This window comes from Trematomus bernacchii, unplaced genomic scaffold, assembly GCF_902827165.1.
Source record: "Trematomus bernacchii unplaced genomic scaffold, fTreBer1.1, whole genome shotgun sequence".
NCBI classification, from domain to species: domain Eukaryota; kingdom Metazoa; phylum Chordata; class Actinopteri; order Perciformes; family Nototheniidae; genus Trematomus; species Trematomus bernacchii.
In genome coordinates, this window is record NW_022987739.1 from 23,856,644 (window position 1) to 23,881,512 (window position 24,869).

The 24,869-nt window shown below is 40.9% G+C and overlaps 1 pseudogene; it reads left to right on the forward strand.

Moving 5' to 3' along the window:
- Window positions 1-24,869, forward strand: part of LOC117495161 — a 527,883-nt pseudogene that overhangs the window by 277,269 nt on the left and 225,745 nt on the right.

Below are 24,869 nucleotides of genomic sequence, written 5' to 3' on the forward strand. Positions count from 1 at the left end.
AGATCCACACCATACTCAGACTCTAAATTAAAATAAATGCCAGTGGCAAAGCAATACTGTTTTTAAATAGAGAAATATAATGTAGTGTAGTGTGTTATATGGGTTTTTGTGTAATTAAATGTTCCCACACACTCCCCCCTGTAGTAGAGGAACAAACCCCCCAAAAAGGCTTTAGTTATTGAGATACCCCTACCCGAGGAAGAACAAAGCACAACCATGTTTGTTCATTACTTTAATATGTAATATATATTTTGGGGTGAGCTGAGCTGCATCAGTGGAGCATGCAGAAGGAACACCAGGGCCACCAGAAAAGTGCTTAGGGATGGGACATCCCTAAGCGGTTGACCAATCACAACAGAGCTTATTTGTCATATTTTTCATATTATTTCAGTCTAGAAGGCGTCTGGCACTCTAGTCTAACCTACTCATCCCTGTTACTCTTTTTATCTGAATCAAACGGATTCAATTTAAAGTTATAGTGCATATCGAGCGAAGCGGTCCACTGAGGATGCAATCTCCTCTGCTCTCCATACAGCCCTCACCCACTTGGACACTAACAACTCTTATGTGAGGATGCTGTTCATAGACTTTATCTCAGCATTCAACACCATCATCCCCCAGCAGCCTGGGCCTCAGCCCCTTTCTCTGTGACTGGCTGCTGGACTTCCTCACTGCCAGACCCCAATCTGTACGGGTCGGCAACAACACATCAGGAGCCATCACACTGAGTACGGGGGCCCCCCAGAGGATGTGTGCTCAGCCCCCTGCTCTTCACCCTGCTGACCCACGACTGCACACAGCTCCAACCACTTCATCACGTTTGCGGATGACACAACCGTGGTGGGTCTCATCAGCAACAACGACGAGACCCACTACAGGAGGGAGGTGAACCAGCTGGAGGAAGGAAGGAAGGAACACCAGGGGCTGTTCTCATTTCATCAAATTACCCTCCTCGACTCCCCTCCTCGACTCCTATCCTCGAGACTTAGTCCCGCCCACAGGAGATGCGAGCGGAGGAGCCGAGGAGGGAAACCGAGGAGAGAGGAGGGGAAGCAGCAGGCGGTTAGAGAAATGAGAACTCCTCTCCTCTTTAAAATGACAGCTCAGTGAGCGGTCATTTTAAAGAGACGTCCATTAATGATGACAGGAGGCACAGCAGCCCTCTGTCTGATGGACAGATGTGTTCATGACAACTTATATATTTACTTTGAATTCATTGATAGTGCGGTATAATGAGACAATAACAGGCCACACACACACACACACACACACACACACACACACACACACACACACACACACACACACACACACACACACACACACACACACACACACACACACACATATATATAAATATATACAATTTCAGAATCAAACAGAGCACTCTCATAATAACGTAACACTATCAGAGACTGGATATATCCCCCCCCCTCTCCCCTCTCTGGTCACTACAATGAGGAAAATAAATTACGGGCCAAAAGTTTTATTTACAAGTATTAAAAGTAAGCAGAGGACACCAAACTAACTGAGACCTGTCTGTCCGCTGCATCTACGCACACACTGTACCACACACACCTACACCACACACACCTACACACTGTACAACACGCACCTACACGCTGTACAACACGCACCTACAGCTCCTAAAGCATATAATCAGGCTACAGCCGTTGTGTATTTTATTTTGTGAAGCACTAAATGGTTTTAGAAAAATATCGACTCTTTGTTTGTAGATATCAACTAAACTAAAGCAAATAAAGAGAGTAGGCCTGTTATACTGAGTGATATATATTATACACACTGCTCTGCTTTCTGCACGGACCTCACAGCTGTTCTCTCTGTAAACATCGCGTCGTGATGAAAGCAGTTAATAAAATAATATCCAGGGGATGCATGCAGAGCTGTCATTGGCTGAGATAAGTCCGGCCGTGCGTCACGACTCTTTGAAACATCTCTGTTCCCGGAAATGCATCCACGAAGGAGCCGTGGAGGACCGTGGAGGACCCATCAGTGCATCCTCGGTTATAGCTCCTCCAGAGAGCCTCCTCGATGCTCGATGCTCGGTCCTCGATGTGCATTTAGAGAAATGAGATGTCCTTCAACATGGCGCGCTAAAATTCATTTCCGGGTCACTACCGGAGGACCGAGGAGTCTAGGAGTCGAGGAGGGGGATTTGATGAAATGAGAACGGCCCCAGGGCCACCAGAAAAGTGTTGACCAATCACAACAGAGCCAACTAGCTAACCAATCAGAGCAGACTGGGCTCTGGTTTCAGACAGAGGGTGAAAAGAGGTGCTGCAGCACAGGCAGTATGAGAGAAATAAAGATAGAAACCTGAAAAGGAGCATAATAGGGCCCCTTTAATTACTACAGTTCTGTAAACCAATCAAAGGGTTTTATTCCAAAAGTTTCGTCTGATTTCTTTCAATTCAACACAACTGTATTAATCTATGGTGATGTGATTATAGGCAAGTAAAAACAGACACGAATCACCATTTTGTTCTTCAGTTCCTTGGTTTTTTAGCATCTGGGGAGGCATGTGCACCCCCGAGAGGAATCAGAAGGAACTTGGGGTGGAGGACATGGGTCCTATACCCCATGATGTTAAGGCCCTGACCTGCTGCCCCTAGCATGAGGCTACACTTCCGAGGAAGGATTCAGGGAACTGTGGTCTGAAAGTGCTTTATTTTATCCACAATAAGGGAGAGGAAGCAGCATTAGAGGAAGAATACTCTGGATTAAGAAACTGTAGAAGGTTGGTAAAATGCTTTTTGGACACTGAATGTATTTGGCTTCCTGAATAAGTAGACATTGGTCCTCCTAATACCATATTCTGTGTTTTGGAATGCATGCGCTTACATTCATCAGTGTGGAGAATGAACAGGAAGAGGGACAGGATGCCCCCTTGTGGTGAGCCTTTGCTGGTGTATAGTGTATCTAATAAAGACTCATTGATCTGTCCAACAAAATATAACAAATGTAATTTTTTTAAGTCAATTATATCGTAATGTTACCACTTAAATCACAAAAAAGAAGCATATATGAAAGACTTGTAACTACCGATAGCAGGAAGTTCAAAAATAAAAGGATAGAGGGTCCGATTGGCCCAATCTGTGGACATTTCAAACACTTTTTTTTAAGTAGTAGAAATGTGTTGTGATGTTTATTAGAATTGTATTTGATTTATCCACTTGATTCCATGTATATATTTTCATTGTTATGTTATTGCCTATATGGGTGAGTTGTATTATAATTGTAATAGTTGTTTGTGTGTGGAAAAGGAGAACTATTTTCAGTGTTGTTCTTACGTAAAAGTAAACGTGTTTACATTGTACCACTTACTCTTTCCAATATTTCCCTTCATCATTGATACACTGTATATCTGAGTTTTATGACGTATTTACAGAAAACTTTGATTTCTTAGGATAAAGTTGAAAACATGTGTACTACCTTTTATCGCAATGCATTTGAGACTTTTCGTTAATATACATTCATTTTCATGATAGTGTTGAATTATATTTTAAGCCACTATTATTTTTATCGTTTTATTAAAGTAGTTATACCATGAAAAAAAATCTCATAAACTTTTAGAATTATTCATTCCAAATATATATTTGTTTACGTGCTATGACAGCCCCCTCTTAGTCAATTAGTTGTGTAATGGGTCTTTTTGGTCTTAGTCAAACACAAGTCCATCCTCAGACCTGTGAAGGTGACTTTCAATGACATCTGAATAACATGAAAATACTCTGGTTATTTATAAATAAAATTCCTTCATGTGCTGGTTAAGTATGCTTTTGTTGGTCCTTTATAACTGCTGTTGAAACAACATGAAATTAAAAAAACATAGTTTCTCTCTCACCCAGTGGCGTCGCCTGGCCTGGGCATCCGGGGCTTTAGCCCCGAATGTTTTTTCTGTAGCCCCGGACAATTCTCCCTCAATAATATAATACATTAACCGTGCTTTACGTGAACCTCATCATGACACAAGAGAGGACGGCAGCACTGTAATTTCCCGTGTTCAGTGAATGCAACAGAGGCATGACACCAGACCAATCAGAGAGTTGCATGGAAATAAACGTGTGCTTGTGACATTCAAGCTCGGCTCTGTGTGTGTGTGTGGCAATAGCGCATTGTGTGATAGAGAGAGAGAGGGAGAGGGGGAGGGAGGGTCCGGTGTCAGCATGGACCGTGTTGTTAGCATCTGGTTAGCTAGCTGCACTAACGGACATAAGGAGCTGTTTGTTCCACAACAAGCTGGAGGAGAGTCCTCTCCTCTCAGACTGAGAGACTCAGGTGAGCTAAAGGACTCTCTGAGTGTTTAGATAGTTAACTTTAGTAAGTTATCTCAGTGGGTCTCAAACGGTTTGGTCACAAATTATTCAAAAGATTATTTCCGCGGCACACCTTCATATGATCATTATAGTTATTAAAAAAAATAAAATAAAGGAAAAACAGTTATGAAATACTATATGGCAGTAAAACAAGAATAGAGTTTGAAAGGGGAGTGATTAGTAAAATATCCATAAAGAAAAAGTACATCTGTTTACAGTTCTGCTTCATATGGGTGTTGAGAGAGGTATCCATAGATCTCTTCATTTTGCTCTCAAAGTGCACCAGATTGATGCATTTAACTTCAATATTTAAAAAAAAATCTTCCTGGGGGAGCATCCCCCCGGACCCCCTAGAGGAGGTGAGCCACCCACTCATAAAAAAATATCACTTTACCCCTGCCTATATGCCGTGAGCTGATTATTGAGCCTTCATTGTAACAGTCGCGGGTGTACTGTGTGTGTGCTTGTGGGGAGTGTTGCAGTAAAAAAATGCCACTGTAGTGCCTACGCCACTGTGGGCTAAGCCCCGAATGTTTTCAGGTCCAGGCGACGCCCCTGCTCTCACCTCTTGTAAGGACGTTTTGCTTCAGCTGGTTCAGTAACGACTGAGGTTTACACACAAGAAACAAAGATCTACGTTTCTCCTTAAGGAATTAAAAATGTTAAATCAATGAAAGTCTAAAAAGTTATCACTAGGAAGTCAATATAATATTCTATATTTCATCTTTTAAAATGTAATATACTGTAGTTGGCCATATACTCACTATCCTAAGTGTTTTTTGTGTTTTTGTATTTTTAGCTTTTAAGGTTTTTGTATATTTAAATTTAAATTTGGTGTAAATATTTGTCTTTAGTATTATTTTTTAATCCTAAACTGTCTCTTAAAAATACTTTTTTTTTATTATCCTTATATATTTATTTTTTACCTACTGTATTGCAATTTATTTTCTAAGATTGTTTATGTTCGTACCAGATACCAAAGCAAATTCCTTGTATGTGTAAACGGACCTGGCAATAAACTTGATTCTGATTCAGAGGCCACGAAAATTCGTTTAGCAAGCTAACTTCAGGGATTTCCGGTCCTACGAAGCTGGTTCCCTTTTTAGCGGGCTAGATAACTTATGCTGAACGGCTAGCCTGGGGCCTATACTACGAATCTAGTTCAACATATCCTGGATATGTTTTGAGTTATCCGGTTGACTAAATCCAAAAAAAAAACGCTCTCGCTAAACTGTCCTACGACGCTGGCTATCAACTCGATCGCTCAAGCCATCCGTGTCCTATCCAAGCGGCAAACTCTGGGGAAGAGCCGGGACGCCAATACGGAAGTGCCACAAACTGCAGTTCATATATTGGCCGATAGGCGATGACTGCAGAAAGGAGCAATTTCCATAGACCCCAATGTTAAAATGCCCATTTTCACAGCAGAAAAAAAACGTTTCTAGCCCTGGCTCCAATACATTTTATTATGTATATAGTTAGATTCCACCTTCGTGATTATGAATCTGTGAGTGAATTGTTTTCTAACGCGACCCTTTTATTTATATTAGGTCTTAAAGTTGTTGCATAAATTAGGGCGTGGTCACATTGAGTGACAGCTCTGTCAGGTGACTGCTGCTGTTAGCTTTTTGTCTCTCTGCTAGCTGCTCCGTCCGTGAAGCTACAGGGACACTGCCTGCCCAGTTCATCCAGGGAACACAACTTGATCCCGGCCGTGTTTGTTTGTTCTTCATGCTTATATATCGGACTATTGTGACTCGCTCTGCAGTTAAAACAGACGGTGCATGAATGCCGTTTTGCGGTAAGTGAAATTCGAGTACTTTATTTATGTGTTTATGATACGTAATGAATGTTAAGGCTTGGGTTTGCGTGTAAGCGAGTGGTAGCTATGCTCAAGTATGTAGACAAGCTAACGTCGAAGTAGTGTATGTGAAATCAACCTCACAATAAGATGTGTGTATATTACAATTATTAATGTCATATTTTCAAGATGATTACTTAGATATTACAATATGGTTGGTTGAGCTGGAGTTCATTATTGAGTTTACACATTAACGTCACAGTCATCTGAAGAACGAACCCAAACGTTGTTGTTTTTATTAATTGCATTACCAAATTGGTATCAAATAAACAGTAACACAACAGCATTTGTAACACAACTTCCAAAGTTACAGTAAAATAAAAAGAACCCTGACTCGGACAATACACAATCCAACATGTTCAACAGAAGAGAATAAGTTATATTGTTTGTACACATGGTTCTTTACATATATATCTGTTTGTTTAAAGTTTCCAGGTGATGCAGACAGGATGGACCAGAGAGTGAGAGACAGAACTGGACTCCTCACAGCAGTGAACTTCAGCACAGGTACAAATACTCTTTTTTCATACTGTACAAAGAATCAAGAAAGATATTGGTTTAAATAAATGAAGTATTGACTTTAATACACTGATATACATTCCATTAAACAATACTAAATACTAGATCACCTACACATCAGTGAAGTTGAGGGTTTTTTCCATGCAAAGGGTTACATTTAGATGTTAACAAGCAAGTCAGCTTTCTAATTTAAGGTATTGAAGGCAAAGCTATTAGTGAGAACTGCTACTATTTATCTCTCAATATTGTCTGTAAAAAACGTGGTAAAAGTTATGATTTCAGTGAGAGAACAGAGCAAGCTTCTACAGTTGCACTAAGTTTTGATAACAGTTCAATATTATTTTGATAATAAAATATATTTCAATGTTGATGAATTTCATACTGTTCATTCATAATCTGATTGTCTTTGTAGCTCACTGTTGAAATAAAATAAAACATTACAATTACAAAATAATTATATCTACAGCCCCTAAAAACACAAACACACCTCTTTCATAAATAACACACTTGTTCTGCAATAATATGTTTTATGTTTCCTGTAATTTTTGTTAGGAAAGGACATGCCTGAAAGACACGACTCAACATGTTCTCCTTCTCTGAGGGTCAAGAAGAACATCCAAGAGGAAAATTAAAAGCTGATGTTATGAGATTTTAAGACCAGTACAGGACATTCACTAAGAAACTACTTTTATTGTGAAGTCAGCTGATCGAATGCACCTATTTCCACATCTACACTCCATCAGCTGATTAATTCTATTTGCCTCACTTTATGAGCTTCACAACATGTACCTTGTACCGCAGAGTTTGCAACGCAAATAAATGGGGACAATCTTCAGTCGGATGTGAATGTGTAATCTAACATTTTCAGTAAGAATAATGGACAAAAGGAGTGCAAATACAAATTCAATTTATTGAAATCTGAACCAAAAGTTAATCAAACATGTTTTAAATAAAAAAGCACATATGGACAGAAGGTGTAAACCTATTAAATGTATAAGTAAACACATTTAGTCAAATAAAGTGACAGACAAGGCCTGATCAGGTGGTATCAGCTATGCATGGGCTCCTCCATCAGGTCTGATCCTCCTCACAGAGGAAAGACCCTCAGTCCTCTCCAAACCAACAGACTGGACGTCCATCACACGGAGGTTTCTCCCTGAAGTCTCTGCAGCTCTCTGGACACCACGCTGTCTCAATCCGTCCACACTGAATATGAGAGGGGAAAATGAAAATAATAAATGCTTTAGACAATAAGAAATATAAAGTTGACTGTTGAGTTGCTCAGTTTTTTTAGATTGTCAATACTATTACTGTATAACTAATATCCCAGGTTAAGAGGCACCTTCAAATAAAGATTGGTCTTTAAATACATTTTGTCTTTTGTATTGTTTGTCTAAAGTCAAGGATCTAGAACTGGTACTTATAGTTTTAATGATACAGTCTGGTTATAATGCGGTTTGGAGGAGGCCTCACAGGTAAGAGCACTAACTAGCTACCATCACATGCACCTTAGCTTAACTTAAATGTATTAAACGTATAATTAAGTGATAGCAAAATATAAATAACTAATGTCATGCAAACATATTAATATTTGCTTGATTCCAGTGTTGCATTTAGCACATTGCATACAAACGTTAAGGGATTTTAAGATTCTGAAGTATTATGCTAAAAACTCAATAACTTAGATTATTATTTATAGTTTTGCTGAATAGTTTCATGTCCGCTTACCTTAGAAACGTAAAATGTGACGGCAGTGTGCTGATGGGGAAGCATGTTAGCTTAGCTTCTTAGCTTGAGCTAGCTCTGTTACTTCCCAGCTGGAGGCAGAAGGTCCCGCCTCGGCTCTGCCTCTTTGCCCTTATTTGGAGCAGGCTGGAGCAGGCGGGAGTTAGACTCAGACGTCACTGTCGAGCCGTTAGTGGCCGACTCCGCCTACTAAGGGCTTCTCGGCAACTCTGCAGAATCCTATGGGTGACATCACGGACCCTACGTCCATTTATATATACAGTCTATGGTCCTATCTAGTTAGGTGCGCGTTCACATAAAATGGGTGGTATCTGGAGCAATCGACCATTCACAAACATGGACAAGCCGCGTACTGACAGCACAGCGCGTCATACTTCCTGAATGAAAAGTCAACTATAATATTAGACATATGAAGAAGTTAAACTTTAAACATCCATGACTTAAACACTTTATCCAGGATAAAAGCCACATAGCTGCACCTGCAAGGAGAATACAGCTGGTAACAGAAAAAGTGTTTGAATGTGTACATCAACAGGTTTATGATATCACTGCCCCGTCCAAGACACGAGTGGATCTGACTTTAATTACATTTGACTCGAGTGTTTCGTCAACATAATGTGTTGCTTAAAATAATACTTCTGCATACAGTATGTGACACTGTAAGTGTTGCACGGCCAGATACGGCTCAAGAAACTGACTCAGATAAGGAAATATATGATACATTATGATGTGATATCATGTGATATGAATGATAATGGGACACATCGACGTCTGCACTCACAGTGCCACGGACTGTAGGCTACGTAATGTTACTTTGATCCGGTTACTTAAGTTGTGGCAGATATTTAAGTAAGCTTTCTTAACGCTAATGTTATAATAGTCAGATTGCTCTGAAGATGGGAGGTGATATTCTATTCATTTTCACGTTCACACAGTCAGTTGATTTTTGCCGGCCGTCTTTCCTGCAACAGCAGTTTTTCTGTATTTCCTCTATCCTGTAATATGACTTGATAGCTTTAAACTCCGCACACTGAGCTCTGATTGGTCAGCAGGCAGTGCTTTTATCCTGAAACCTATCCTGCTCCGGAGGCTAGCCGCTCAGAAAAAGTTATCTAGCCCGCTAAGAAGTGAACCAGCGTCGTAGGACCGGAAATCCAGGAAGTTAGCTCGCTAAGCGAAAATCCTGCTTCGTAGTATAGGCCTCTGCTCATGGATGTATAATAAGAACTGGATACAGCGTGGGAGGCGGGGCCTCATTCATTCCTATGAGAGTTGCTCATTGGCGCATGATGATAAAATGGCCCAATTTTTGAGAGAGTGAAACGTCACAGATTACCCGTCATGCCTGAGAAGTACCCGTATGTGCGCTCATAGCGCATGCGCAACTTTAACCACGCTCCCCAAAATGCTCGTTCACATCAAGCACGTCAATTTCAAGAGAAGAAGAAGAAGAAGAAGCACGTAACAGCACCGCGCGTTCATGACAGCATGGTAATGGATTGTTATTATGATGGATTTTATATTAACGAGGCGGCCGTGGCACTTAGCAGCTAGCGGCTAGCTAGTAATTATGCTAATTTACACATCAGTCGTTATGTAGGCTACTTTTATATTACGCTGATGTAACAGGATCTAGTGATATCCAAGCAACAGAGCTTAATTTAGCATGATACTTGTGTGGGTTGTAGCCTACATGAAACCACTTGGTAATATATACAAATATATGTATTTGGAGTTATGATCAATTGTGATTTAAATCTTTATCTAAAAAGTAAAGCTGATGATGGATTACTGTGGTGGAGTTAAAATAACAATAGCCTATTTCTCTTTGAAATGTGATGGAGTAAAAGAATAGTAACTGTGATTATTCATGTTAAGTACCCAACAAGTAACTAAAACGTATAATACTTGAAGGAAAGGTGTAAAATGTTTCCATAAATACCAATATCACACACTACAACACAGACTATAACACCCCTTGTTGTTAAAAACCAACCATGTGTGTATATATATATATATATATACATATATGCCGCTAAAACTGTGTAATATACCAGGCTGCTAAATCCTCCAAACTGTTACAGGATGTGTATTTTGTAAAATGTGTAACTTTTTTTATTATAATTTCTGGTATTTAATCTTTAATACTTTTTGTATGCATACTTTAAGTAACATTAGGCTGTCTTTGGCTCTTTTCTGCTGTAACAATGTAAATGTATTCTGATTCTGATCTAATTGATATGTTTTTGTCACAGTTTGTTTCCCTATATTGCGACACTTGTTTTGTTTAAGATTATTTCTTCTTTTTTTACAGACATCCCCAACCATAGTGGAATGCTGTTGTAAAGGATTGCATTGATCCGTGCATCAATACCTTCACCCAGCTTTGAGGCCTCCAATGAATGAAATCATCTTGTGGCTGGGAAAAATGTGAAAAAATAAATCTCACAAAGAGTGACTTTCTGTAATCATTATAATATCAAAGACAAGCACTTTTAGTAACAATATATAAAATCATTCAGCAGCAGAGGTTGGGGTGAAAACAGCATTTCTCATCACATCTCCTCTTCATCCCATCTCCTCATCAAATCCAGATCTTCAGCATCATCACCAGTGTCTAGACCCCGGGGGGTTCCCTATATGCTCACGCTGCATTTCCCCCTTTAGATATACGATTTCAGGATCGGGGTCTAATCGCCAAAGACTTAACATTTATCATATGGCATGTGTCAATAAATGTTCTTTAAACAAAATGAAGTCTCTCCTGATGTAACTGTCTGGACCCCATCCTCAACTTTTTTCAAACCATAACATGCCTTCAGAGGGCTTTCCTGTTGATCATGTTTGGTGGATTTTTTAATAGAATAATTGTAATCAATATTATATTACCTTTTAATCTATATAAATTGTATTAAAAATTGTTGTCACTATTTTGTTCACCTAGTTCTACTATGCCAGCCATCAGAGGCATACATTTTGTAACATCTCTTTTAGGTTTCATTTCTTATTTTTGTGAATTTCTACCTAAAATGCTTATGTATTTTTAATTACATTTTCGTAGAGCTTTGACTTTTTCAGCTGAATAAATATTATAATTCTAGAGGGTTTTGTTCAGCATTGCCAGCTTCACTGTTGAGCTTTATGTTGTGCCCAGCATTCTCCTGTGCTCTGAAATCATAATGTGGATAAGCATAAAACAACACTAAAATAAACACTACAATACAACTTGTTATTTGACACACACAAGGTTGTTCATTTGTGTGTATAAATATACAACACAGGCTATATACATATACAAGTATAATTAATACAACTGTTAATTTGATTAGAGCTTTGATATATCTTTATTTATATATGTATAAGTATGCCGACTTCCTCGGGCGATATCATATGGTATAGCTAATTAATCTGGGTCAAAACGTGTTGTGCCCACATGCAAAGGTTGTAAACTCTGGTTTATCCCTGCGTGGTATTATAGTAATAGCAAACAGCAACGTTCAACTCCTTTAATGGTATATTGCAAGTGCAATAAGAAGCTACAGGGACGTTAATCTACGTCGGTAATATTAACTTTATTTAATACAAGATTTACATCATACAGCCCATGTAGTATAATATTTTACAAATGATGAATTACAGCAAACATGTGCAATATATCCATTATTACAGCTCCGTGGCAGTAAGGCGATATGGGTCCGTTCTTATTGTGCATCCATGGGTAAAGGTAAAACTCATGTAGTACTGAACACGTCACATCACATGAACGACGTGCCGGGCGGCGCGGTCCCGTGGGTTAGATGCGCGTTCATAATGCAGAGGGAAATAACTCTCAGAATAACGTTATTAGCACATTTTTACAACTTGAGGAACGAATGTTTTTAATAAGGGCTATACAAGTGTTCATACTGGGTAGTTTATTTAGTTTAAAAAAAATTATCCAACGATTTACAGACCACTCTTTCCCCATGTAAGTCAATGGGAAAAAGTGTTTCCGGGCCTGGCAACCAAACGGAAGTGTAGTACCGCTGTTTGGCCACCACGAATATTTTCATCTGAGTCCGGCGCACTTCCTGGGGGCTTGCCTCTGCTCCGGAGCAGGATAGGTTCCAGGATAAGAGATCAACTGTGCGGAGTTCTTCTTCTTCTTTGCTTTAATGGCGAATCGCTTCCACTTGAAGCATATATCGCCATCTACTGTTGATTTATTTAATGTCCATGTTAAATCCTTGTCCTCAGACCGTTTCAATAAGGATAAATCTATTACAGGTTGAGGTAGCAACCATGGTGGAACAGCTGATAACAACAGTGTGCAGAGTTTAAAGCGATCAAGTCATATTACAGGATAAAGGAAATACAGTTTAAACGGCCGTTGCAGGAAAGACGGCTGGCCAAGTCATGGATGTTTAAAGTTTAACTTCTTCATATGTCTAATATTATAGTTGACTTTTCATTCAGGAAGTATGACGCGCTGCGCTGTCAGTACGCGGCTTGTCCATGTTTGTGATTGGTCGATCGCTCCAAATACCACCCCTTTTATGTGAACGCGCACCTAACTAGATAGGACACGGCTGGCTTGAGCGATCGAGTTGATAGCCAGCGTCGTAGGACAGCTTAGCGAGAGCGGGTTTGTTTTGGATTAAGTCAACCGGATAACTCAAAACATATCCAGGATATGTTGAACTAGATTTGTAGTATAGGCCCCTGGTTAGCCGCTCAGCATAAGTTACCATGGAGATCTAGCCCGCTAAAAAGAGAACCAGTGTCGTAGGACCGGAAACCCCGAGTTTTCCCTGAAGTTAGCCCGCTAAGCGAAAATCCGGCTTCGTAGTACAGGGGCCTATACTACGAAGCAGGATTTTTCGCTTAGCGAGCCAACTTCCTGGATTTCCGGTCCTACGACGCTGGTTCACTTCTTAGCGGGCTAGATAACTTATTCTGAACGGCTAGCCTCCGGAGCAGGATAGGTTCCAGGATAAAAGCACTGCCTGCTGACCAATCAGAGCTCAGTGTGCAGAGTTTAAAGCGATCAATTCATATGACAGGAGAAAGGAAATACAGTTTAAACTGCCGTTGCAGGAAAGACAGCCGGCCAAAATCACCGACTGTGTGAACGTGAAAATTAATTGAATATCACCTCCCATCTTCAGAGCAATCTGACTATTATAACATTAGCGTTAAGAAAGCTTACTTAAATATCTGCCACAACATAAGTAACCGGATCAAAGTAACATTACGTAGCCTACAGTCCGCGGCACTGTGAGTGCAGACATCGATGTGTCCCATTATCATTCATATCAGTATTCACCTTGCAGCTGCAACTATGTGGCTTTTATCCTGGATAAAGTGTTTAAGTCATGGATGTTTAAAGTTTAACTTCTTCATATTTGACTAATATTATAGTTGACTTTTCATTCAGGAAGTATGACGCTGCGCTGTCAGAACGCTTCTCCATGTTTGTGAACGCGCACCTAACTAGATAGGACACGGCTGGCTTGAGCGATCGAGTTGATAACCAGCGTCGTAGGACAGTTTAGCGAGAGCGGGTTTTTTTTTTATTTAGTCAACCGGATAACTCAAAACATATCCAGGATATGTTGAACTAGATTCGTAGTATAGGCCCCTGGCCTCTGATCTGATTCTGAAATGTTGTCGTTGTCCACACTGACCTGTGCCTGTTGGAGAGACGTTGATGTATGGAATACATATTTATTACCGGGACACATAATATGAATGTAATAATGATTGCCACAATTATAAAAGGAGAATGGAATGGTGTTTGGCGATTAGGCCCCAGTTTGCAGGATAATCATTCAGGAGGGGGAAGAACCGCTCCGATGAAACCCCCCGGGGTCTAGACACTGGTGGTGGTGATAAGTAGGTGGGAACGGACTGAAGGGAGAAGGTTTAGCTTGGTCCTGAAGGAGACGGGAGGCGAAAGGGGTGGAGGAGGGTTGCGTTTTGTCACCTGAAATGACAGCTGACAGAGGGAAGAGCAGATATAAAGGGATTAGCGGGAGCTATGATAGGCTTGTGAGGATGGAGAGAGGAGAGATTGGTTAACTGGGGAGTGACGCCCCCGATCACTTAATGAGGAAGGAGAGTGTAATGAGGTGGCGTGTAATCTGAATGAAGAGCTTGGTCTTCCTGATTGAACTTACGCTGAGCTTCATTTCAATCAGGAGAGACGTTGATGTATGGAATACATATTTATTACCGGGACACATAATATGAATGTAATAATGATTGCCACAATTATAACAGGAGAATGGAATGGTGTTTGGCGATTAGGCCCCAGTTTGCAGGATAATCATTCAGGAGGGGGAAGAACCGCTCCGATGAAACCCCAAAAGAAGTGAAGTATAATATACTGAGATGTAATGAGTTTCTTACCTTGTGGGCTGACTGCAATGATCTATGGAGGAAATTAGAGATTAACACATGATCGCACAATTTGCCGGAATCAACTGCCGGGCTTACGGGTCCACCCGCGGACGCTGACGGCCAAAATCAGTGCCGGGCTTATATGAAAACGACCCGATGGTCGCCTGCCTGGCTACGCAGGGCTTGACTACGCCGACACAATGGTCGGTGGCCTGACGATGCAGGGTTTAACATCACCGACACGATGGTCGATGACCTGACGATGCAGGGTTAAACATAACACGGACACGATGGTCAACACAGACACAGTGGTCGATGGCCTGACGATGCAGGGTTTAACTTCACCGACACGATGGTCGATGACCTGACGATGCAGGGTTAAACATAACACGGACACGATGGTCAACACAGACACGGGGGTCGATGGCCTGACGATGCAGGGTTTAACTTCACCGACACGATGGTCGATGACCTGACGATGCAGGGTTAAACATAACGCAGGCACGATGGTCAACAGCCTGACGTCACAGGGTAAACATTAACACAGACACGATGGTCGACGCCTGACGTCACAGGGTTTAACATGAACACAGACCAGAAATCAGTGCCTGCAGAGCAGGGGGACATAGGCCCGTGACTTGAAATACGAACATGTGACACGAACATTATTCCCCGGGGATACGAGCCCATGAACTCAAGTAGACATGAAATTAAAATCCAGAATCAGATGAGAGACACGTATACATGCTGACGTGCTATGAAACCACCACCAGTTATATGCATAAATCCCAGAGTTAAGGGTTGAAGAAATGCCTTGATGGCAGCAGAGGTGGCTGCACCGTCTTGACGGGAGCCCTGATATGCTATTAAGACACCACCACCAGTTATATGCATATTTACCATAGGTAAGCTGGAGAGATCTTGGATTGCCAGCACGAGCCGATGTCCGGGCGAAGAGGGAGATGTAGACCACATAATGCAAGTGAGCTGTTACTTGAGTACAGTAATGCATGAATATCATAACCTGGCTTAACACAAGCCCTGTGAGCATGAGCCAAAAATATGAATGAAGTGCAGGATGCACGCATGAAATGACATGCGCTTAGTTAAATACTGAAACGTGACCCATGATATAGGTCTAGCTTAATTAGCAGTTAATGTGCCATGCTGATAAGCTGATTGGGTGATTAAGACTGTCTTCTATCATCTGAGAGAGAATGATGGAGGGACACTAGTGTTAATCCAACGAGTGTGATAATAAATGTGTAAGCAATGGTGGAAATATGAGCGTGCCGCTATGCGGATGATCTTGTGCAGGCTAGAGTCGCTACTGAAGAGAGTGGGCTCGAGACTGCGACTCGCTTCCCTGCGAGATTCCCCCCCAAAGCAGGCATGTGCAGTGCACATCCTTAAGAGGGTTTTTTTTATTTTATTTTTTTTATAGGTGCATGATAAGATAATAGTGCTGCGCTGAATGTGGGCATGTATTACCTTACACGATGCGACAAGTCTAACTAGATTTGCCTTACCCTGAACCTGGAACTAAAGATAGCTATAACATATGTCAGAAATTCTCATGAATTTGTTGCAAACTGCCTTCTTGCAGCCTGCACTTGACGCCTTGTTGTTACGTAGAGGTGAGGCGCAGGAGAAGCAGGAGATGGGGTGAGCTTCGCATGCGAGGATGTAGGGCCCGTTCAGCGTGAAGGCCGGAAGCGCCGGCATTCTGACAATGTTCAGCAGGATCCATCGAGAGCTTCGGGAAGGATGTTACAGTGAGCTAAGTGGAGCGCTGCTTTGCTTGAAAAGCTCTTATGTTAATAGTAGAAAATAGATCTCCCATATTTTAGATGAAGATCGCCGATAATGGCCATATAAGCATCTAATTCTACTCTTCTCTCGGGGTAAACAGAACAGAGAACATCACGAAAGATGCCGAAAGCAACCAGAAATTGCCCTATGCTGAGGTCTTTGAGGAGCCGGGGGTCTGCAGCCTTAAAGACGGCAGTGATGTTTCCTCCCGTGGCAATTGCTTTAACACGCTCCGGGGAAGGCAGAATGAGGCTGACGAGATTAATGTCCTTCCCTTCGAGAATTTTTTTTCTGAGCCGTGAGGAAATATTAGCGGCTTGGGAAATGAAGGCCTACCTGAAGGAGGAGCTGGGAGGGCAGAAGCCAGGGAATGAGAGGGAGCTACTTGAAAATGTGGAGCAACCTGACCCGGCATAAAACCCGGCGGCACGGGGGCAGGAAACACTGCCTAATCGCAGCTGAAGTTGAAGCTCCGGCAGAGATATTTTCCATGGACTGAAGGCGGGCGTCGATTAATAGCATGGAGCTAGCCAGGGATTGCAGGGAGCTAGCTAAACTATGATCCATGAGGGGCTGATTAGCGGTGCTCCCGGGCTGGCGAGCCTGGGAAGGGGTTGATTTTTTGGACGGGCGGGCTCCTGGAGGGCTTGACTTCCTTGTCCTTTTACCTCCGCGGCTGCGGCCGCGTCCTCGCCCTGGTCTTTCGGGAGAGCTGACTGAAGCTGCTGGCACAGTCTGGGGAACCGCGCCGGAGACTTGGTCCGAAAGCTCGCAAAGCTGGGAGAGAGGGAGGCCTGGGGCTGAGGAAATGCCCTGCTGCAGGAGACGAGCGATGAGGAAGTCTGCCTCGGCTGTGCATGAGCCTCTGCGGGAAGCCACGCGAGCGCTCTGGCGCCATTGGCTCGAGGAAATGGAAGCTACCTCAAGCGGTACATCGGAGCCAGGATCGAGAACCTCCGAAAAAGGTTCGTGAACGGAATCATCCGAATTGGACATCTTGAGGTTATTCTTTCTTTTAAGGTGTTTTCACGAGGAGTAGTAAAGTTGCTACCATTGCGTTTTGTCACCTGAAATGACAGCTGACAGAGGGAAGAGCAGATATAAAGGGATTAGCGGGAGTTATGATAGGCTTGTGAGGATGGAGAGAGGAGAGATTGGTTAGCTGGGGAGTGACGCCCCCGATCACTTAATGAGTAAGGAGAGTGTAATGAGGTGACGTGTAATCTTAATGAAGAGCTTGGTCTTCCTGATTGAACTTACGCTGAGCTTCATGAAGATGACGGATCCTCATTAGGCCTACCTCTAGACCCTGCAGGTGAGAGCAGTGAACGCCACACGGAAAACAAGTGGGCATGCTGGTACAACGTTCAGAGAAAACTGACTATACTCAAATCTGACACTTGTGTTGAAATGTAATGACAGCAAAAGAAACATCATCTACTATATGATGGGGGGATTTCAACTTTCAACAACTGTCAGTAGTTTCTCTGGAAAGCGTTGGTTTTTATGTCCTGCTGGTTAATAGGGAGTTTTGTAGAGCCTTTATTGTTTTTTGATCATTTAAAAAAGCTCCTCTAAAGCTTTGGCTGAAGTGAAGTCACAAATAGTCAGGATTCTTAAGATACATGATCATTTGCAAAGTTTATCACATTTTTTATATTTGAACACAACAACAAAAATGCATCCACAGAATGGATAAAAAACAGATCTTTTATAAAGATGCACTGTTTCTTTCTGGCAGCAGGGGGGGCTGCAGTCCAGTTAGCTCCTCTCTGCTATCTTACAGTATTTTGAATGTTATAAAATATATAAAAATAAGAGTTGTAATTGATTGCATTTGTCAGGGACAGGGCACATTAATCAACATTTCTGTGAATGTGATAGAGTTAGCAACGAAGCTAATACTGATCTGTAATCCCTGGACAGATGTACATTAGTAAAAAGAAAAAAGAAAAAACACCACCTTTATGAGTCTTGTTTCAATTCTCTCTTAAAAACTGTTGGCTGTCTCGGAAGAGTAATTGTACGGCGGCTGACACGTGCAAACGCGTTACAACGGCCCAAATCATTTACATTAAGGGAAACGCACTGCACTTCCAAAAATGATACGAATAAGAAACACAAAAAAAAACAGATGCCAAGGAAGAAACATATTTTCTGAAAGTGCAGCGCCTTTCCTCTAATGGAGTTTATATGTACACATAATAGGCTTGTTTGAGACAAGCGAGACCGACGCAGACCTGCGCAATTGCAATCAACGTCTTGCTAGTGCGTTGCATGATGGTTAGTCATTTTGTCCGACTTGCTGTGGAGGCTCGCCTACATGAGACGTTGAAATCTCGCGGGACAAAGACGCCCGCAGACTTGAGAGCGAGGCGCGGCGAGGCCACGCAGTTTATCTCCACGGGCTGCGGAAGCGAAATGCTTGATGGGAAACGACTTGCTGGTATCTCGAGCTGAGCGCTCATTGGTGGTTTTTACCCTGTGCTGGTGATGAAACTCTCCAATTGGCTCGGCAAAAGTTTGTTGTTGTTTTGTGTCAGTTTTACGTCGCCACTTCCATTCATATTTTTCATCATTGTTCCACAATGTTTATCATCATGAAATGAATATATGATATATGTATGATGTGCTTTTGTTGTTCTGTTGTTTATGTTTTTATGTCTTCATGTGGAACCTACTGCTGCAGGTCTCCCTTGAAAAAGAGATCAATGATCTCAATGGGATTTCATCTGGATAAATAAAGGTTTTGAATTTAATTGAATTGAATTAATATCTATATATTTTATACTATACTTGCACTGCTTACCGTTTTCATACAAGGTTCAAGGTTCAAGGTTCTTTATTGTCAATCTGACATAGCTACAGAGTAATTATGCAGTTGAAAATCTTATGTCACAGGCTTCTCCAACAATGCAACATAATAACATAACATAATAACAATAAGAGCAAGAGCAATACAAAAATAATAATAGTTATAAAAATGAAATAAAGTTATGATGTGGAATAGTGCAGTATGAGTCTATATACAAGTTATTGGAATGATATATATATATTAGGTATTAGATACATACTACTGAGTAGCAGTTGAATGTTTGATGTTGTTTCAACAGTTCAATACTTCAATACTTTATATATCTTAGCATATGCATACACACTGTTCATACTGCTCACAGGCTGCTGCTGTGTATATCTAGTGTATTCATACCCCTCACTGTTTTTTCATCATTCAACCGAAGCCGACTCCGAGCTGTCCGACTTCAGGCGAGCTTTTTGAGACCTCCCCCGGCTGCGATCGGCTATTCTCGTCTACTTTCGAGGCGAGCCGCAGCTCGTCTCAAACAAGCCTACTGTTTGCACCTCTCGGCCACTGTGATTTGGCCCCCAAGGCCAAATTGTGTTGGATGCAGAGAAAATGAACTAGTAATCAGATGGTAATAATTTGCTGAGCTATGAGTTTCTAAGCAACGTTTGACACTGTAGGAGGGAAACTCATTGGACAGGTAGACAAAGGCTCTCCACGTAAGTTTTATGTAAGGTTTGTAATGGGTATATAAAATGCCAAAAAATCCTTCATCATAGAAACTTGTGGTGAGTTCACTGACTGACTGAGCTGTCTGGTCTTGTGAACGACGTAAGATCTCTGTTTCATATCATTGAGCAAATGATTTCATCCAACACATTTCACACATAGGCTCAATTGTGTTGTGGTTGACAGTTTCACTTTTTTTGATTTGAGCTTTTCATGAATGCAGTGTGACTCATCTATGTTTTTTCTCAGGGGATGGGTGTGCCTGAACTACAACCACCTAAAGGAGTTGATGTAATGTTAAACAAAACTGTAAAGGCTTCACTAATTTGTAACAATCAGCTCACATTTTAAACCTAGTTACCACTAAAACGATTCAGGAGCTACTGTGATTCTAAAACCACGCAAAGAGAGGGCCTGTAGCTGCCCTCGGCGATGATTACAGCAGAGTCTCAACGGATGCAGTTTCTTTTAATCGTCTGTTCAAGCATCGTGAAAACTAAGAAGTAAAAACACATACATAGGTACTTAATTGTCATTACAAACATCGATAAAGCATTCAGTTAAACCACAACTGTATTAATTTACAGATCAAATAACCACGTGTAACGAGGTCTCTTTAACGTACCTCGCTCCGCTCACCGAGGTTTGCAAAATGTGCGACGTCGAGCATGGCAGTTCTATATCTCTTATATCGATTGGAGCTATGAACAGTTGAGCCAAAGAACAACACACACAGTTTAAATTAAAACCTATATAAACCCGATAGTATCACAGAATGTTCGTGGCAATAGTATTTAATAACTCACATGTACGTTTGAGAGCTCCGTAGCACAGGCTAGACCTTGTCGCTAGATACTTTGCGACACCGATTTACGGCAACAGTTTACACGTGATGTTATGATTCCGGGGTTCGCACACGGATGTATAATAAGAACGGGTTCGCAGCGTCACGCCCATACCTATGCCAGCCCAAGCCCCCAGGAAGTGCGCCGGACTCAGATGAAAATATTCGTGGTGGCCAAACGGCGGTACTACACTTCCGTTTGGTTGCCAGGCCCGGAAACACTTTTTCCCATTGACTTACATGGGGAAAGAGTGGTCTGTAAATCGTAGAGATGGCAAATCCGGATCATTTTACGGACTCAGGGTCTTCTGAGTCAGTCATTGAAGAGATCCGGATCATACGAGTCATTTGAGTCATATGAGTCAGCATGACCAAGACCGTAGAAATCCTATTGGTGAAACCGAAAAGTTGTTGCATTTCACGAGCATATTATTATTCCATATATTTTGAATATATATATATATTTGTATATATATATATATATATATAATATCTGCATGTATATTTTCTATTTCGACATGTATATTTTATTTTTATTTCTATTCTTGTATATTTTGTAGTTTTGTTTTATTGTAAAATGCCTTTTATGCTGCTGTAACAACAACAATTTCCCAATTTGGGATCAATAAAGTACTATCTATCTATCTATCTATTAAACTGACGTTATAATTAACCTCAGCTACACAGTGTATTTTGCTTTAATAAAAAATGTTGATCACAAAAAAAAGGGTTATTTTGCGATTTGGCAAATCTGAGTCTGCTCGTGCATGAGGACGAGTCTGCTGGATCTGCTGCTATATACGGCTCCGAGTCCGCACGAGTCCGCACTGCTGTGTGTTGCACACACAGTGAGTCAGGATTTGCGAATCCGAGTCTGCTGTGGACTCGTGCATGACTGACGAGTCTGCTGGATCTCTGGATCTGCTGCTATATGGTTACGGCTCCGAGTCCGCACGAGTCTGATCCGCTGTGTGTTGCAGCGAGTCAGGATTTGCGAATCTGCGAATCTGCGAATCCGAGTCTGCTGTGTGGACTCGTGCATGACGACGAGTCTGCTGGATCTCTGGATCTGCTGCTATATACGGCTCTGAGTCCGCACGAGTCTGCTGTGTGTTGCAGCGAGTCAGGATTTGCGAATCTGCGAGTCTGCTGTTGGAGCCGTCGGCTCCTCTGAGTCCCCACGAGTCTGCAGGAAGTTTCACTGATCCGCGTCCCCTCCCCTGAGCCAAACGATCACTTCTGGCAGCTATCCTGTATACTTGCTAAAGGGTAGGTAGATGGACTTGGGGTACGTTGTAATGTGATTTTACATGTTATAAAGAGAGTAGCGAGTGACGCAATTTATAGTTTTAATTTGTACGTCACACCAAGTGTGGGACTCAAGGACTCGGGTTAATGGAGAGGGGAGACTCGTCATGACCAGCTCATTTCTAGGATCCGGGTTAATGATCCGGATGAATCAGGACTCGCCCATCTCTAGTAAATCGTTGGATAATTTTTTTTAAACTAAATAAACTACCCAGTATGAACACTTGTATAGCCCTTATTAAAAACATTCGTTCCTCAAGTTGTAAAAATGTGCTAATAACGTTATTCTGAGAGTTATTTCCCTCTGCATTATGAACGCGCATCTAACCCACGGGACCGCGCCGCCCGGCACGTTCATGTGATGTGACGTGTTCAGGACTACATGAGTTTTACCTTTACCCATGGATGCATTGCACAATAAGAACGGACCCATATCGCCTTACTGCCAGCCCACGGAGCTGTAATAATGGATATATTGCACATGTTTGCTGTAATTCATCATTTGTAAAATATTATACTACATGGGCTGTATGATGTAAATCTTGTATTAAATAAAGTTAATATTACCGACGTAGATTAACGTCCCTGTAGCTTCTTATTGCACTTACAATATACCATTAAAGTAGTTGAACGTTGCTGTTTGCTATTACTATAATACCACGCAGGGATAAACCAGAGTTTACAACCTTGTGGGCACAACACGTTTTGACCCAGATTAATTAGCTATACCATATGATATCGCCCGAGGAAGTCGTCATACTTATACATATATAAATAAAGATATATGTGTCAAAGCTCTAATCAAATTAACAGTTGTATTAATTATATTTGTATATGTATATATATATATATATATATATATATGTATATAGCCTGTGTTGTATATTTATATACACAAATGAACAACCTTGTGTGTGTCAAATAACAAGTTGTATTGTAGTGTTTATTTTAGTGTTGTTTTATGCTTATCCACATTTAGATTTCAGAGCACAGGAGAATGCTGGGCACAACATAAAGCTCAACAGTGAAGCTGGCAATGCTGAACAAAAACATCTAGTTATAATATTTATTCAGCTGAAAAAGTCAAAGCTCTACGAAAATGTAATTAAAAACACATAAGCATTTCAGGTAGAAATCAGCATTTTATATAGAAATTCACAAAAATAAGAAATGAAACCTAAAAGAGATGTTTACCTCTGATGGCTGGCATAGTAGAACTAACAAACCAAAGGCAGATTGAGGCCCCTGCCACTTCTGTAACAAATGGGGCAAATCATTGTCACAACCCATGTTTAGTGACAACAATTTTTAATACAATTTATATAGATTAAAAGGTAATATAATATTGATTACAATGATTCTATTAAAAAATCCACCAAACATGATCAACAGGAAAGCCCTCTGAAGGCATGTTATGGTGTTTACAGACGGGAAGCCCTTAAGCAAATAGAAGAAGAAGAAAAAGAAGAAGAAGAAGAGTTGAAGCCCTCGCTGACACGGCAGCATGAAGGAAACTGAGATCCACTGACATCCTTGCGTACATGATTTCTAAATTAATTACATTTAGATAAATTCCAAAGGTATGCCACTTTTAGCACTTTAGCTCTATTTTATACCGACAATAAATGTGGATCCAAAAATAAGTGGACTTTTGAGTGTGTGATATTTTATAGATCTAACTACTGTGACTGATTATGTCAAAAAACATTTAAATGTTTTTCTTTGATAGACACATCTTTAACTTTTCCTTTATTTATTTTGTTAGCATCCATGAGTAACAACAGCTGCATAGGATAGTCAGGTATTGTTGGTACACTTTGGAATCATACCAATCACTTTAAAACAAGAATCCCTTAAAGGTCACCTATCATGCTATTTTTAGGCAATAGCATAGGTCTCATAAAAGAATATAAAAAATATGTCTGTGAAGTGTTTTGGTAAACAGATCACCCATTCTAGCCATGCCTCATATCCCTCTATTTCTCTTCCTGTTCCAAAAGTGCTGATTCTATCTTTCTCCAACTCTCTTTGTTGCAGCCGTTGAGACGGGATATTTTATCTAGGCATATTAAAAACTCTGTAGATTTTAGAGTTCCCTCTTAGACCTCTGGTAAAGTCCCCTCCTAGATCTGCTTCATGTGTGAGTTTGTGGTCAATAAGTAAAGAATTGGAGCATTACATTGATTTTAATGACCAAAAAGAACAATCCTTTCACAACTACATTTCCCATCAGACATTGTTCCCTGTAAGATGTGAGATATTATATCATCTAAAAGTGCTATGTGGCATTTTCATTTATGTTCATAAAGAATCTTCTTTTAATTGAGGACATTTTTTAAATGTTTTTTCAAAGCTTCTGATTTGAATAGATATGATTGACTAACTTGCCTGAGTTCTATTCCTGAAGCACTGAATGACAAAAAGGTTGAAATGTTCACACTTTAAAATCAATAAAAGTACAAAGTATGAATTTCTGTGTACAAGTTAATTATATGTTTTTATTACATGGCTTAGTTGAATACTGTATTC